The sequence below is a fragment of the Mauremys mutica genome, chromosome 3, assembly GCF_020497125.1.
Source record: "Mauremys mutica isolate MM-2020 ecotype Southern chromosome 3, ASM2049712v1, whole genome shotgun sequence".
Taxonomy (NCBI): domain Eukaryota; kingdom Metazoa; phylum Chordata; order Testudines; family Geoemydidae; genus Mauremys; species Mauremys mutica.
Window position 1 is genome coordinate 12,679,912 of NC_059074.1, and position 4,966 is coordinate 12,684,877.

At 43.7% G+C, this 4,966-nt stretch overlaps 1 long non-coding RNA gene across 1 annotated transcript; it reads right to left on the bottom strand.

Moving 5' to 3' along the window:
- Positions 1–676: 676 nt before the first annotated feature.
- Positions 677–4,418, bottom strand: LOC123366227. The gene is made up of 3 exons (XR_006577972.1): positions 4,359–4,418; positions 3,577–3,710; positions 677–834 (listed from the first exon to the last, which is right to left on the bottom strand). It is a non-coding gene; the product is annotated as an uncharacterized LOC123366227 (long non-coding RNA).
- Between the last annotated feature and the right edge of the window lie 548 nt (positions 4,419–4,966).

The following is a 4,966-nucleotide window of genomic DNA, read 5'->3' on the forward strand; positions in this document are numbered from 1 at the left end:
CCATACGCTTGGTATTTAAATTAAATTGGTTTTTCCCTCCCTTGACAAAATCACATTTTTCAAAATGCACATAATATTCAGGTTCCTGAGGGGTATGTATTTTGTAAAGGCTTACTTGCTCTCACCTATTTCAGAAGCAAACTCCATCAGCTCACCTATAATTACCATATTCATTTTATTACTAGGAAATAAAAGATCATCATTAAAAGTATCAATGTTATACATCAGAGGGGTAGCCGTGTTAGGCTGGATCTGTAAAAGCAGCAAAGAGTCCTGTGGCACCTTATAGACTAACAGACGTATTGGAGCATGAGCTTTCGTGGGTGCATCCGACGAAGTGGGTATTCACCCACAAAAGCTCAAGCTCCAGTACGTCTGTTAGTCTATAAGGTGCCACAGGACTCTTTGCTAATGTTATACGTGTATCAGAGGGGTATCCGTGTTAGTCTGGATCTGTAAAAAGCAACAAAGAGTCCTGTGGCACCTTATAGACTAATAAATGTATTGGAGCATAAATTAAATATATTTAAAATAAAATAATAGAAAAAAGGGATTTTTATGGAAAAGAAATAGTAAAACAGCCCCCGCGCGCCAGTGAAAACACTCATACGCCCATTTGCAATTCATCACCACAACCAGTTACTTTTATTAAAAGGAGAAGAATAAGCTATTAGGGGTGACACAAGGGCTCCCTTGTGGATTTTTTCCAGCTTGTGAGATTGTTTACAGCCCAGATTAAAAGCATCCAAGGATTTTAGAAGTGTACGGTGTTGTCTGCCAGATTCCCAGAGATCCTGCATTGACATTCTCTGCTGCCATCACTTACTCCGAGAACTACAAAAAAGGAAGAAACTCTCACATTATATGTTTATATCCATTAAAACAAGGAAAATATGGCATTGTGTTTCAAATCGAAAGCGGAGCAGGAATTTCCCGATCACTGAATGGTGAGTGCAGATATCCCTGGTTAGCTCCAGAGCAGGGGGTTAATTTTCCCTGCTGCAACATGCTGCTACAGAGTTTTAATGAAGATAGTTGGTTATGTCTAAACATGTGAACTGGCTTCTGAAGTAAATATGGCTAACTTCAGAACAAGCTGCCTCCCTGGTATACGAGTCTTGGTCCATACTTGGAGATTATGTCAACACAACTATGTCACTCAGGAGTGTGAAAAATCGACACCCCTGATTTTCACATGTAAACCAACCTCACCAATGATGCAGACAGCACTAGGTTGACCTAGCTGCCGCCTCTTGGGAGGATGGAGTGCCTACACCGATGTGAGACTGCCTCCTGCCGCTATATGCAGCCTCTTCACTGAAGCACTTTGGCACAGCAGCAGCAGCGCTGCTGTGCCACAGTAGCTGTTTAGCTGTAGACAAACCCACACTGTCTGGGAAAGTCTCTTACTCCTCCCAACACGGTGCCCGTGGGCGCCATGGCACCCACCGGGGCATCTAAGTGCGCCCACGTACTGGCCAGCAGACAAGCATCCGCCGAAATGCCACTGAAATTCGGTGGCATTTTGGCGGCGACGCCTCGGAATGATGCCGCTTGGCGGCATTTCGGCGGATGCTCATCCGCCGCCATGGTCCTCCGTGGCTCATCGTCTGGTGCCCGGCAGATGAAAAAGGTTGGGGACCACTGGTTTAAGGAGAGACCCAACAGGTAGCAAGAAGAACAGGGAGAGAATGAGCTTGGAATCTTCGTGTTTAAATTAGTAAAAAAAGAGATTCTGAACAACGCTAGTATTGGAGTCACCAAAGTTTGTAATTGCTCTGCAATTCTAAAAGGAGAAATGTGAAGGCTCCAGGTATGTACTGAGTTACCTTAAGGAGTGAAAGTAATATCAGTCCTTTAAGTGCCCTGGTGCTTATGGAATTCCATTGAAGAGTGAGCACATCTGATAATAGAAATGTGTGTCCCATCAGTCAGAGTGTATTATGCATCCCCCTCTCTGGAGGCTGTGAGTCTGTTACAGCCTCCAGCTAGAGCAGTGGTGGGCAACCTGTGGCCTGTGGGCTGCAGATGGCCCATCAGGATAATCCGCTGGCAGGGCGTGAGATACCTTTTTACATTGACCGTCCACAGGCAAGGCTGCCTGAAGCTACGAGTGGTTGTGGTTCACTGTTCCCAGCCAATGGGAGCTGCGGGACGTGGCGTGGGCCTCAGATTGCCCACCACTCAGCTAGAAGCTGGCTTTTTTCTTCAAGCTGAAGAAACATGAGCATTTTGGTTCAAACCACAGAGTGCTAGCCAAGTAAGCCTGGCAGCCATCACACCATGTGTTTGAAGGCCCCCACCATCCCACAAACACACACAGGAGCAACTTCATTCTCGACAAAGCACCTCACGTTTACAGGATCTGGACCCAAATGTTCTGTAGCAGAGGTGCGGGAATGCTGCACTGCATCTGCTGGATCTGCAATTCTCACATGTTCATCATTTTGTTAATTTCTAATTTGTCACACTGTGTTATTCTGGCTTCATTTTTAAGCCATTTCTCTTTGTAAATATCAGTCCTCCTGCTCTTCCCTGCTCTATTTCTTGCTAAAGAGACTTACAACAGGTACTACTAGCTCCCCTCACTCTGATGACAGCAGCCCTTCCAAATCCAGAAATGATATCCACAAAGGAGACCTTTCTAGAAATGGACAAGGAAGTGAGAAGAAGGGGTTATAATGGAATCAGACGGGCAGCTGTCATTATGGTGCGTGCTGGCAAGAAAATTCCATAGCGGAATCTATCCTCAGTTATTTGTTGAAAATAGGATTCCTCCATCCCTGACTGGGAGAGTGACATATAAAAATCCTGAAAGGTTTAAAAGTATGAGCACCAAGCAGAAGTCAACATGGGGTAGTTATTCTAGCTTTTCTGAGATAGATTCAATAAATTTATTCAGGTGTATGACAGACCCTACACACAGACACTGAAACATAGCTCAAAACATGTACATAGTTCTTTTTTGTAAGCTAATTGTTAAAGTCATAAAGAGCAGCATTTTGGTCTCAAAGGTGGTGAACAATGATACAAAGGAGACACATCCCCCATGCCCTATCATGGGGACTTTACCTTGTCCTTCCCTGTTATTTTCTATATTCTAAAATGAAGCAACAATGTAGACATGGGGATAAGTCAGGCCAGAGACCCTGTTTTCTATGATGCCACTCTGGTAAAATATAGGGACTTTAAAAGAGGTTGGAGAAAAGAATCTGCAATACCAGAACAGTACATGACTTATATAATTGCCCCAATTCTGACCTTCTTGCTAGCACTGTCCTTTGGTGGTGCTGGATATTATGGGGTCTATGAGGGGTAATATCTGTAGCACTGAGTACTCTGGAGATCCTTGGCTGCTTCAGGCTGTGGACAGGCCATCTGCAGACTGGGTAACGCAACGGTAAGGCCATTCTAACATATAAACCCCAGATAGTCCAGAATCAGGGCAGTACAAAACTCTTTGTCCCCGTGCCATGTGTCTCAGCCTCCAAAGTCATTAAACAGCAGCTATATAAAGGACAGACATGGATAATCTGTTTACACAGTAATGTCTGCTGTGTGGAATCCTGAACTTACCGGCCATTTACAGCAAACGCACGCTATTCCGCAGGTTCCAATGGGATAAGAAGAGAAGAGACATCTCCTAAAGGAGGGGAAGCCCCCAGCACGTAGACATTGGGGGATGGTAGTGATAGGAACCTGGGTGAATCCTGCACAGAGAAAAATAGTCTTGATTTTCATTAGCACAGGTCCAGTCTGCTCAATTATCTTCCTATGCAGCATTTCAGTAGATCTTTGTTAATAAGTAAATGTCAGTAGTTCTTTGCCCATTCAATGGCTGCCCTAAGAACTGAACAGAGCGAGTTAATTCAGCACACGTGCTGGCTCCCTAGCTGCATACTGCAGAACCATAGCACTGAGCATGTTTCCTTCACAGCCTCACAGCTGCACAGGATGGAAAGCAGGAAAGCCTGCATCACCAACCTCTCATAGTGGCTGCGGCAATGCTCTTGACTCTTTCTGATTGCTAACAGTGATGTACTAGGCAGTATAATAAATGCTGATTGGCTGAGGAAGTCTGAACCAGTTCAGCACTAAAGTTGAATGGCTGGTGCTTTTAGAAACAGGAGGGTTTGAACAAGTCCCTTCAAGTCTGAATGCCTGATTGTGAAGAATCTCACAGACGAACATTCTTGTGAAGACTCGGCACTTGGGAATACTTTCTCAATGACAAATTGTCAGATTTAGACACGCCAGACAGGCCGGTCCTTTTGAGAATGTCATCCACATGCCCTTTAGGATAGTTAGATTTGATTTTTTTAAAATTATATTCCTTAAACTAAGTATCCAATACTTACAGATATCAGCCAAAGATCTAAACAGTATTGTTCATTGTTCATTGTTTCCTTGTGCTCCACCTGTCTCTTTGTGTTCTCTCTTGTCTGATACTTAGATTCTAAATTCTTTGTAAATTGTAAATTCTACTGTGCAGAAAAACAGAACCTGACTGGGGCTCCTAGAAGCATACAATAATAAACAACAATAATATAGGTGCACTATTTCTGCAGAAACCATTCTGACCCCATACAAAGGCATTTCCAGTAATGAAGTCAAACAAGCCAAACAATATTTCAGATTTTTTTCTGGGAGACAATATGGCTAAGACATTGGGAAAATGGTCTGACACATCAAAAATCAGGTTTTCCTTCCCAGACTGTCTATTCTCTCATTGGGGCATGAGGCAGCAGTTAATAATAAATAATGTAAAAGCCCTAAATAATCACCCAAATAAGCAAAAGATAATAGATTCCAATTCCTGATATCTTGGCTCATAGCCCAGTTCACAATCCCCTAGATCAGAGATGAGCAACCTTTGGTATGAGGCCCATCAGGGAAATCCATTCAAGGGCTGGGAAGGTTTGTTTACTTGCAGTGTCCACAGGTTTGACCAATCACAGCTCCCATT